The 12406-nt window shown below is 48.0% G+C and overlaps 1 protein-coding gene across 1 annotated transcript in view; it reads left to right on the plus strand.

The window, feature by feature from the left end:
- Tnfrsf1a (TNF receptor superfamily member 1A) overlaps positions 1 to 7506 on the plus strand; it is an 87368-nt gene extending 79862 nt beyond the window's left edge. The window contains exon 10 of the transcript XR_008214472.1: positions 7350 to 7506. The gene's annotated coding sequence lies outside the window, so the exon portion shown is untranslated. The remainder of the gene's footprint in view (positions 1 to 7349) is intronic.
- The last annotated feature ends 4900 nt before the right edge of the window (positions 7507 to 12406 follow it).

Genomic DNA, 12406 nt, shown 5'->3' on the forward strand with positions numbered 1-12406 from the left:
AGTGAGTAACTCCACCCAAGGAGTAAGTCAGATCAGGCCAAATTAATAAGTCCAGGTTTAATCTGAGCAGAGCATTCCTGGGTGGCCCCAGAGGAAGAGGAGACACCACGAGGGAAGGCCGTGGGCCAGACCTTAAATACCCTGGGCGTATTTAAATACCAGGGGTGGAGCTGCTGTTTGGCGAACTTTCTCAGGGGTGGGGTCTGGAGAGGGCAGCTCCAGGGGAGATACCCAACAGCCAGAATTTAGAAAAAAAAAAAAAAAAAAAGGGCAGACAGGTGTGGTGGTGTAAGCTTTTAATCTCAGCATTTGAGAGGCAGAGATAGGTGGATCTCTGTAAGTTCAAGTCCATCCTGGCCTACACAGAAAGTTCCAGGACAGTCAAAAACCGAACGCTTAAACTAATAGCAACCCAAAATTCAAAAGGAACACTGGATGAAAACTGGTTGCTGGCAGCAGTGGCTGCTTCAGAGTGTCAGAGCAAAAACGAAGTAGTATAAATGGCGAGAGCAGAAACAGCTCGTGCTGAGCAGAAAGGAGAACCCGGCAAGCTCAGAACAGGCTGGATTTCGGGGGGAAAGGAGGAGACAGGTACTCTGGAGGGCATGCTGAACAGCCGGAGGAGGCTGAGAGGGAGAGGGCTGGATGTCAGCTCAGCAAGACTACCCAGGCATGCAGGCCTCTGGTCCTGAAGAAATCACCTGTCGGGAAGAATGGATGGAAGGCCCCTTCCATTTGGACCTCTGCTTCGGGACACAGCATGCAGGGTTACTATGACTGTGTTTGGCCAACATCAGCAAAGGCTGTTGGTGGACAACAGGTTAGGCATGCCAGGTGCCAGGCGACTCCCGGCAGACGCCACCTCCCTTCCCCACGATCCTCTTTCTTTTACTCTCTGTTCCTTCCAGCATTCCCTGTACCATCTCACTGTCACTTCCTCCCCACACTTCCTGCCTGCCTGGAGCGGCCAGGGCTGCCCCCAAATGCCACACCCAGAACTTCCATCCATTGTTCTCACAGAAATTCTACTTGGGAATGAATGCAACAAGCAATCTATTCTGTCTGGGACCAAGCAGGAAGAGAAAGCTGGGAAAGGGTTGGGTGGGAGAGGGGAAAAGTGAATTCCAGCCCTCGGGCTTGGCCCTGATGACAGGTCACCATGGTTGCCGAGGAAGTGCTCAAAAAAACTCTTTGCTTTCCTGCACCCCCACCCATGGATTCATGGCTTGTTGTAACTTTTCTTCTAATCACCTCAGGTCCTGTCTGGTGTGGAGTACACTTTTCCCTGTTTGTGCCTTGGTTTCCCAATCTGACCAGGGAAGCAAGTAAGGAAGACCGGGATAAGCAGCAGGCCGAATGTCACTCCATGCCCACTATCCACCCTTCTCCGCTTCTGTGGGCCCTTGCAGACAGGCTCCAGGAACTTTTCTGCAAGCTTCCCTTATCCTCTAGTGCCTACCAGGCAGTGGGAACCCCAGCAAGATTGGCAGGCTTGCCGGGCGGCGGTGGCACACACCTTTAATCCCAGCATTCGGGAGGCAGAGCCAGGTGGATCTCTGTGAGTTCGAGGCCAGCCTGGTCTACAGAGGGAGATCCAGGACAGGAACCAAAAATTACATGAAGAAACCCTGTCTCGAACCCCCCACCTCACCCCCCCCAAAAAAAAGAGAGAGAGAGATTGGCAGGCTTGAGGAGAGTGGGGTGGGGCGTTGATGCTCATTTCTCTGGCCCACTGACCTCACTGCAGGGCTCCTCCTGCTCCTGTCCCTCACTTCCTCTGCCTCGGAGTAGCAGTGTCTCCCTGTTTTTGCCAGCCTCGAGGTCCCTTGCCATTTCCATTGCTTTCTTTGAACACTCCCCTCCCCTCTTTCCAACTCTCCTCAGAGCCGTTCCTTAGTTTTCAGGGTAGAGATGGAGCCCAGGGCCTCGGATGTGCTAAGCCAACCCTGCCACTGAGGTCCAGTCCCAGCTAAAGGCCTAGCCTTTCAGTACTTCCTGTGTGCTGCTGTATAATGACTGCTATAGAGAATGTTTCACTATAGCCAGACACAGTGGAGCTGGCTCGTAATTCTAGCACTTTTGAGGTGGAGGCTGGAAGACCATGAGTTCAAAACCAGCCTGAGCCACATAGCCTCAGGGCTTGCTTTGTGGTTAGGGCTTTGCTAGTCTCCCTCCACCACTTCCTCCCTCCCTCCCTCTCTCCTCTTTTTGCTGACCTTCCCTCCCCCCCCAACCCCGTGTGTGTGTGTGTGTGTGTGTGTGTGTGTGTGTGTGTGTGTGTGTGTATGTGTGTGTGTGTGTGTGTGTGTGTGTGTATGTGTGTGTGTGTGTGTGTGTGTTCCCTGGTATAATCCAAGATCTGTGAGTTTCTTTGTCCAGAGACATGCAGATCTAAATCCTGAAGAGACTGAAAACCTTCTCTGTAAATCACCACATCCCCCAAGTAGGAGGGTGGTTGGTATACTCGCTTATTTCTCAACCTTCTCTGTTTTCCTGTGATAAGAGGCCTAGCAGAGCTACATCAGTGTGAAGCCTGTGTCTGTATTGTGGGCATTCATGTCACAGGCCTGTGACAGAGCAGGTTTCTTTCTTTGTTTTTGAGACGGCGTCTTTCTACTTGACCCTGGCTGTCCTGAAATTCACTGCGTAGAACTCACGGGATCTGCTTGCCTCTGCCTCCCGAGAACTGGGATCAAAGGTGTCGGTCGCAGAGTAGGTTTGATGAAAGTCAATCGGATAGGTTCTTTTTAAACTGACTAACTAGTGAGTCAGTTAACTTTGTGTGTGATGCACTATGTTTATGTGTGTTTGGGCAGGCATGGCATGCCGTGGTACATGTGCACAGCTGTGGAGGTCAGAGGACAGATTTTGGGAACTGGTCCTCTCCTTCTACCATGGATTCCTGGGGATGATCAAACTCAGGTCCTCAGACTTCTACCTTTGCCTGCTGTACCATCTTGCCAGTGTTAATCCCACCGGTTGAGAATAAGAGCACTACCACAATTTAAAGCCAAATTTGAAGCAAGCTTTAGTTAAATTCTGGCCAGGTCCATCTCTGCGTTTCCAAAAAAAATGGCCCTGAGTCACAGTTTACAGCAGCTTAAGTATTTCCTATCAGATCCAATCAGGGGCCAGCATACATCCTGATGTACCTCCAGCCTACATCCAATCAGGGGCCAGCATACATCCTGATGTATTTCCTGCCTGTGAACCTCCAGCCCACATGTGACCAAGCACATCCGGTGCACATGGGGCAAACAAACTTGTTTAGGGGAGTGAAACTTGTGACTTGTTATCTCCCACAAACAATAACAGCCTCCAGCATTTCAGGAACTATCTGTCCTTGAGCAAGAGGTGTGCGAATCAGAGACATGTTTGTTTCATGGATCTCTTAGGCATAGTAATTAAAACTTAAAATGTAACTGACTCTCCCACCAGCCCTTGTACAATTATGAAAGTCGCTTAGCTTTTCCCCCTATTTTGAGACAGGGTCTTGCTAAGTGGCCTAGGCTGGCCCGGTTCTTACTCTAGCCGGGGTAGCCCTTGATGTTGTGTCTCCCGGCCAAGCCTCCAAAGTAGCTGGAAGAACCACAGGCATCACCATCAATCAGGCTTAGCTGTTGGATACATTTATTCACCACTCCAGAAATGTTTCTCCAGTGCCTGCTATGTTCCAGGCGCTGTCCCAGACTATTGGAGGCAGTAGTTGTTAGGATTCTGCCACCCACGCTCCAGCTGCATGACCGCACATGCACAGTCAGGAGCTAGACAAGGGGTCTTGCGCCTTACGTCATCAGTATGAGCTGATGATTACATATGCGCGGAGTGGTCACTCAATCTGCGCATGCGTGGCGTAGCTCTGTAAGCCCGCCTGCGCCGTAAAGAGCTGTGACTCGGACCCCGCCCTCCCTCTCTGTTCTGTTCCCTCTTCCCCCCCACCATCTTTCTCTCTCTGCAAGTGCTGCTTCCCAGGCCTGGTCCCCCACCCCTCTTCCTACTAATAAAGCTCTGATAGTGATACTGGGTTCTGTTGCGACCATCACCTTCCCAAGTAGTAACAGTAGTTACTAATAAAAACAATGCACAAAATTCTGGGAGATGGTGAGCACTAGAGAAAAATAAGATGGATGGTGGTGGTGCATGCCTTTCATCCCAGCACTCGGGAGGCGGAGGCAGGTGGATCTTTGTGAGTTCGAGGCCAGCCTGGGCTACAGAGTGAGTTCCAAGACAGACAGGGCTACACAGAGAAACCCTGTCTCAAAAAACAAAACAAACAAACAAAAAAACAGCAAGAGAGAGAGAGAGAGAGAGAGAGAGAGAGAGAGAGAGAGAGAGAGAGAGAGAGAGAGAGAATTGACTCCCAGAGAAGACATTCAAGGCAAAGGCCCCGAGGCTGGAGCCCACCTGGTAACAAGAAAGAACAGGGAGAAGGTCAGAGTGTTTGGAACCAAGGAGCCAAGGGGAAGTGGTTTGCTAGTCTTCTTGCACTTTCTAGGTCTCTTGCTTCAGCTCTGAGGGCTGCAGGGCCTGCTGCTCTCTCCAGACTGTTGAACGTAGGTTGTGTCCACCTTCCTTGCTCCCAGCAGCTACACTCCCTCTGTTGTCTGAGTGTCATTGATGGGATGCCAAAGGCTTCTGACACAATTTGATGTGACTCCTTGGGGTTTTCCAGGCGAGGTGTTTTTATTTATTTATTTATTTACTTATTTATTTATTTATTTATTTATTTATTTATTTATTTATTTATTTATAAGCTCTTATTGCTGGAGTGTTTTTATTTTGTTGTTATTTAAAATTTAAAAAAAACTCAAAAAAAATTTTTTGGGACAGGTGTGGTGGCATAAGCCTTTAATCCCAGTGTTTGGGAGGCAGGGACAGGAGAATTGCTGTGAGTTTGAGGCCAGCCTGGTCTACAGAGTGAGATCTAGGACAGCCAGGACTGTGTAGAGCAGTTCTACGTAGAGACCCTGTCCAAAAGAAAAAGGAAGAAGAAGATGGAGGAGGTGGTATTGTGTGTTGACATAAAATAACAACGTTACCTTAAAGGAAACCAGAAAATATTCATCATAGGCTAAATATGAGCTCCCGTGACTTGTGACTATGGATTCGTGTTACCCTGACTCATATGCTCCGTTGTGGAAGAAGGTGCATGAACTTTGGTAGTGACACAACAGAAAGTCATCATGACACTTAAGAATCCTGTTGCTGGACCACCAGGTAGGTGGGTGTGCTGATCTGAATGAGCCTGTCCCCTCTAGTAGGCTCAGGTGTTTGGTCTGCAGTTGGTTCTGTTTGGGTAGGTTTAGGAGTTGTGGCCTCGCTGGAGGAAGGATGTCTGTCCCTCGGGGCGAGCTTTGAGGTTTCCAATGCCTTGCATCATTCCCAGTGCTCAATCTACTTCCGGTTTGTGGTTCAAAAGGCGAGTTCTCAGCCGCTGCTCCAGCCCCCGAGTCTGTGGCTTGATGCCCTGCTCCCCCGCCATCCTGGACTCTTCCCTCCGGAACTGAAGGCCAAATAAACCTTCTTTCCATCAGTTGTCTTATTCATGCTATTTAATCACAGCAACAGAAAAATGACCCGTACAGGGGGCTACAGCAAAGAGGAGAAATCTCTTCTGTAGGGTTTGGATGTCACCTGTAGCTTTCTGTAGTGGTGGAGTCTGGAGGTCTGCTAGACTTGGGGGCACATTCTGAGGAATGTGTTAGGTTAGACACAAAAATAAAAGGTGGGCTACTAAAGGACTTTTCACCACGTGATGGAATACAGGAGAGAAAACAGCTTAAAGGGGAAATATTTGGGCTTCATTGCTTCTGAGTCTGTGCATGACGAGATGGATCATGATGGTGTGAGTGTGAGTCAGAGCACAGCGGCTCACCTCCTGGTGCACAGAAAGACAGGAAGTGTCCACTGTGAGATAAACCCTCCAGGATGTGAAGGCCACCTGACTGTGACACCTGTAACTCCACTGGTTGCAGAGGTTCGTTTGGTCGGTCAGCTGGCCGACTCTTCCGTTCTTCCCTCCTCTTTCAGTGTGTTCTGTGTGGTCAAAACAGCTCGGTTGGCTGAGGAAGGCTGCCTTCCCCAAGGGAGGAGATTTTCTTCACTCAGGGGTATCTGAGTTTGTGGTGTTTTTCTGGTAGACCCTCCAAAGAAGCTCTCAAGACAGACCTTTCAAAGGCCGGTCCCCAGTGACCTACTTCCTCTACCTGGGTCCCATTTTCTAGTTTCTATCACTTCCCCAAAGTGCCATTGTGAGCAGTTCCTGGAAAGAAGCTGTGTGTGCAGAGGCTGATGGACTGATGATAACTGCAGTGATGTGATTAAATTGGAATGTTGCAGGTCCAGAGCCCAACTGCGATTTGTCTTTGGCTGTCTTACTCTCTAAATACATTCCTTGCCCACCTAAGTTTCAAACCTAACGCCCTTTGATTAACAGATTAAAAATCCTTTGGACTATATAAACAAACCTCTGGTTTCTATTCGTCAAAAGGCTAAGAATTCTGTCAGATAGCATCTGAGTTCTAGAGCTGAGCTGTTTCTACCTTGCTGTGACCCACCTCTCTGCCATCCACTGGTTTGTCCTGATCTATGGCTTCCTTTGCTCTGTTACTATAAAATCGTCATGAAACTGCTTCCGTGCTGGAATGTGGAATGTGGGGCCCTTGAATCTGTGTTCCCTGGCTATGAACACTCATAGCTCTCTCTAGAATAAACTATCACTTACCTCCTTTGAGGTAAGGGTTGTGTTCTTGCATCAACACCATCATAATATGAATCCATCAAGGGATTAACCCGTTGGCTTGGTCAGAGCCTTCTGGAGTCTTATGGGAGAGCTGTCTCTTCCAGAGTGTTTCTGGGTCTCCACCTCCAATTCTTTCTTGCCACAATGAAGCCCTTTCTAGTTAGTCAGGCTCTAACAGTCTGTAGTAGCTCTAGGATTTTTGGACTTAGTTTCTTTGGAATCTTAACTAATGCGTAAATGTATATGATTTTGAAATATATATGTTTGGTCTTCATCTCAGTTTCCTGGCATATAACTCCTAAACTCTTAGGGATCTCTGAAATGGGCAGCCCCCTTTTGTATGCTAATGAAATGTCTAATGGTGGTTCCCAGGTGCGTCTTGGCCAGCACCTGGGTTTCAGCCCAGGAGAGACTAAAGCAGAGGGACTCCTCTGAGATGTGTTCAGATTCCTGACTCACAGGAATGTGCTCTTGTTTTAGCTGCAGAGTTTGGGGGACATTTGTTATGCGGCAATGAGTAGCTGAAACTGTCCAGATACTCTCTCTGTATCCATACCTTCTACTGGAATCACTTTCTGATGTCACTTCCTTTCTTCTTCCTCTTCAGTTTTTGGCAGCACTGAAGGTTGAGCCCAGAGTCGTGCACACAATAGACAGTGCTCTACCTTGGAAGTACACTCCCGCTGAAATGTCTCCAGAAGGCCGGACTTCACTCTCGGTCTCGAGGATGTGCAAGGACACTGAGGCAGGAGGCATGCTTGGCTTTTATTCTAACTCGGGTGGTGACTCTCTTTTTCTCATTGGCTGAGGTGGGACCTCACAGTCTTTCAAGACTGGCTAGTTTTAAAATACTCCTGCCCAAAGGAATTGAAGAAAATGGGGGAGAGGTTGGCCACTTTAGCTACTTAAGGTCTGAGAATGCGCTGGGCATCTGTTTAAGAAAAGGCTTGGCTGGTCTGGGCAGGAGCATTAAAACATTTGCATGAAAATCTTACAAAGTGGGAGAGATAAAAAGATCTAAATTCTGGGCTGAAGAGATGGCTCAGAGGTTAAGAGCACTGGCTGCTGGCTGCTCTTCCAGAGGTCCTGAGTTCAATTCCCAGTAACCACATGGTGGCTCACAACTGTCTATAATGAGATCTGGTACAGACAGAAAAAGATCTGAATTTCTTGTCATAAACACAAGTTTAACAGTGTTTGACAGAAAAGGCTAATATTTAATGTTTTTTATGCTACCAAGCTATATCCCTAGCCTCTCTAAAAAAATATTGTGTGTGCATATTTGTGTGTACATATGTGTAGAGGACAGAAGACAACCTTGGCTAGTATTCCTCAGGTGTTGCCTGCTTTCCTATTTTTTTTTCAGGCAGTTATTTCACTGGCCCAGAGCTCATCAAGTAGGCTGGGCAGGCTGGCTAGAGAGCGCTTATGAATTCTGCCCATTTTGCCTGTTCCCATTTCCCGGATGCTGTATTGGAAGTCTGTGCCACCATATGGGCTTTTATACATAGGTTCTGGGGGATCACATTCATGATGGTGCCTGCAAGGCAAGGACTTTACCGACAGAACTATCATCACAGACCCCTCCCCCTTAAACATTATTTTGAGAAAAAAATTGCCCAGGCTGGCCTTGAACTTACAGGCCTGCCTCAGCCTCCTAAGGAGCCAGGGTAGGCTGGGCCACCCACCAGGCTCTGGCTCTACTATTTCTTGTCTTTATCTTTCACGCGGTCCACCCAGATGAACGTCTTGTTTCCGGAACGCTATGGTACCTGCTGCTCTCTCTGCCTGGAGCTTCCTCTTCTGCTGTCTGCAGTGAGAAGCCCTCTCCTGCTGTAGAGCCTTCTTTGACACCGGCTTTCACTGCTCCACCGGAAGTGTGCTCTATTACCACACAGGCACTTTGGACCACCTTTAACTGGCCCTGCGTGAGTTTTCATGGCGTTTATCACCTCCTCACACACTGTGTGATGTACTTGTGCACTATTGTTATTTTTCGTGGTAATGAAGATGAAGCCTGGGGCCCTACACGTGCTAGGGAAGTGCTCTACCGAGCTACACCAAGCCCTGTACTATTAGCATTCATTAGGTTTATTATCCTCCTCCATTATCAGGCTGCAAGGTGCAGAAGAACAAGGTCTGTCTTGTTTGCTAATGTTTCTCCATGCCCAACACGTGACCGGATGGACAGATCGTAGGTGCTTAAGTGGTATCTGGTGACTTAAGGAGGGGAAAAAAAAATACATCTCAAAATATACCTGACACTGAGGACGTCAGAGCTGATAATAATCTAAGACCAGACACTCCTCACTGGAGGCAGCAGGGACAAGAGGAATCCTAGGGTTCCATGGCCAGTCAATGAGCTCTGAGCCAGTGAGAGATGTCTTTTTTAAAAGACATGGGTAGCATTTCTGAGGATGACACCTAAGGTTGTGTTCTGACCTCTACATGCATGTGTGCCCATGTGTGCACATACCTGCACACTCATGCACACACATATCAACACACATACACATATACACACCCATATACACGACACACTCACATTTACAAAAGTAAAGCCAAAACATTTCTGTGCGCACACTGGTCAGTCAGAATAGCGTGTACTATGACTTATGACCAAGGAGCCTGGAGTAATAGGTGGGGATAAAATGAGAAGTATATGACTATGATGCTGAGGGAAGACAGAAAAGGGAACCACAGAGGGATATTGTTGCTGGTTGTCTCTTTGGGGGCCTGCCACCCAGCTCCCAAATAAATCACACACAGAGGCTTATTTTTAATTATAAATGCCTGGCCTTAGCTTGGCTTGTTTCTTGCTAGCTTTTCTTAACTTTAACTTAACCCATCTATCTTTTGCCTCTGGGCTTTTACCTTTCTCTATTTTTGTATACCTTTCTTTCTTATCCCATGACTGGTTGTGTAGCTGGGTGGCTGGCCCCTGATGTCCTCCTTCTTCTCTTGCTCATAGATCTCTCTGCCTCCCCCAGCCCCCAGATTTCCCCTTTTATATATTCTCTATGCCTGCCAGCCCTGCCTATAGTTTCTCCTGCCTTGCTATTGGCCATTCAGTTCTTTATTAGACAGTCAGGCCTTTTAGAGAGGCAAAGTAACACAGCTTCACAGAATTAAACAAATGCAACATAAACAAAAGTAACACACCTTAAAATAATATTCCACAACAGGATATGGCTCTGTGGTAAAACATTTGCTTAGCATGCATGAGAGGGTTGGATCAGAGCCCCTACTATGAACAACTAGTAGGCTGGCTTTATTGTTTATGGGGAGCTCACCAGAGATGACTGCTCAGAGTTTAGAGAGTCTTTATTCCAGCTGCCTGGGACCCAAGTGTAATGCCCAGTGTTTAGAGCAAGGGGGTTTAAAAGGCAAAAACCACATCCTGGTATCTGGCTCAGCAGCTGGAGGGGGAGGTTTTGTGCAAGTAAGCAGTTTAACAGAAGCTAAGATAAGTTAGCTGGGGCATCTTGATCTCAGGTTCAAGATTTGGAATCCTGTTTGCTTACTGTGATCTATGTGTCTCTGTGTATCGATTACCCCAAACTGCCAATCTTTTACCACTGCTAGAGTTTTGGCAAAGGGGGCAGAACAGAGCTGAGGAGAGGGACAAGGACCTTTTGCAGCCAGGTGTGTCTGAGTGTGACCCTTCTTTGGAACAAAGATCACAGTCCATTGTATGCTGGCCTTTGTTCACAAGAACACATCCGGGAGAGGCAGTGCTCCAGGTCAGGTGAGGCCTGGGGAGGTGAACAGAGGCTCCAGAATCCATGGTGTCTTGGGGCTGTTTGTGTACGATGTGACGACTCTGCCTATAATCATTTTTGGGGAGAAACTTTGCAGGCTTTTGGCAACTGTCTCTAAGGCCTGTTTTTTCATGTCCTGACCTACAACTGGCTGCTTTTACAGGACTGGATACCAGCCCAAAGGCAGCCTGACCGTAGGCTGACAGAACCATGATGCAGATTTGGTGGCCAGGGATGTGACCAGACAAGAGAGTAACAGTGAGCTGGGCCTCTTGGCAAAAGGCAGAAGCAAGAAGATAAGAGAAAAAAGGAACAAAAAGGCCACCTGCTAGAAGGATGACCGTCTCCAAGGAGTCCTGGGATCCTGACCCCCAGCCCCCAGGCCTTTATTCTGTGAATCCCTTGAAGAAGTTCCCTTATGATGTAGTCCAGTGATGGGACACTTGTCTGGCATGCATGAGACCTGGGTTCAATTACCAGCAACACATACACACACACACACACACACACACACACACACACACACACACACACACACACACACACAAGAATTTGCCCATCTTAGAGCTCAGTGGTGGGGTCCCTTAAGTAACCTGCTGCTTGTAGCATCAAGCACTCGTGTGCATTTTATATTTACTCCTTTCTCTCTTTCTCCAATGCTAAGGACAGAACCCGGGGCCAGCTAGGCAAGTGCCCGCCACTGAGCTCTATGCCAAGCCTCCATGTTTCCTTCTTCAACTGTTTCCAAAAGGCCCAGAAGGGAACACGCTGGAATGTCTCCTTCCTTCTCTTCTGGCAGGCTCTCTCCCCCAGGGGCAACCGTCTTTACAGATTTTGGAGGCATCTTTCCATCTAAGCAAACAATCACATTCTGTCCCGTTCTTCCCATTTTGCACACAAATCTTAGCACACTATTCTCATTGTTCTGTGGCTTATTTATTTATTTATTTTTTCTTTGTCATTGTGGAGGATTAATTAACTTTTCCTCTCAGTGAGAGCAAAGATTTTTGGGATGCTCTCTGTAGCAGGATTGTCATCCTCTTTTACACTCCTTTGTTCCTTCCTGGGTGGTAGGGGGGAGGGGCAGCAGAGGCCAGGACCCTTTGGGGAGGTTGTGCATTTGTATCCATGCATGCACGCACCTGTGCATCTCCAGGAGGGGCTTCCAGAGAACTCTACTGCGGATGCTTTTGTGAGTCAGCTTTCCATCACTGTGACAAAATACCTGGAATAATCACCTTAAAGGAGGAGACATCTATTTAGGCTCATGTTTTTGTAGGTTTCTTCTGAGGTCCTGGTCCTGACTATTGGGTCTGTAGTGGTCCATCATAGTGGGGGGTGTTCACCTTGTGATAGTCAAGAAGGGAATGGAGAGGAAGAAGAGGCTATTGGTTGGGGTCCCATTATCCTCTTCAAGGGTCCATCCCCAATGACCTAATTTCCTCCCATTAGGTTCTGCCTCCTGAAGATTCCGTTTTAGCTCCAGGTGCTGAAGACCAAGCCTATAATCCATAGGTCCGTGAGGAACGCCTCAGATCTGGTTGAAAGGCCAGTTCTAGGGCTGAGGTCTCACTGACAAGCCTCAAGGCCTGACTTGCTTCAGTTTCTGCCTCACAGTGAGGGATGATAAGAATATTTTCTGGACGTGTTGAAAGGATGGACTGAGGGCAGGTCGAGCAGCTCTTTTGTGAGTTCTGAGGCCCTAGGCAGTCACAACCTAAAGGATGTCCTGACCTCTACTCCCATGATCATTCTTAGTTGAGAGCAAGTCCCTACTTCCTGGTGTAAATAGAAAGCATTCCCAGCTTCCTACCATTCAGGAAGCTGAGGCAGGAGGATTGCCTTGAGTTTGAGGACAGCATGGCTACACAGTGAGTTCTAAACTGAGTTACAGTATGAGATT

This window comes from Peromyscus californicus, unplaced genomic scaffold (genome assembly GCF_007827085.1).
Source record: "Peromyscus californicus insignis strain IS unplaced genomic scaffold, ASM782708v3 Scaffold_6__1_contigs__length_162567912, whole genome shotgun sequence".
Classification (NCBI taxonomy): domain Eukaryota; kingdom Metazoa; phylum Chordata; class Mammalia; order Rodentia; family Cricetidae; genus Peromyscus; species Peromyscus californicus.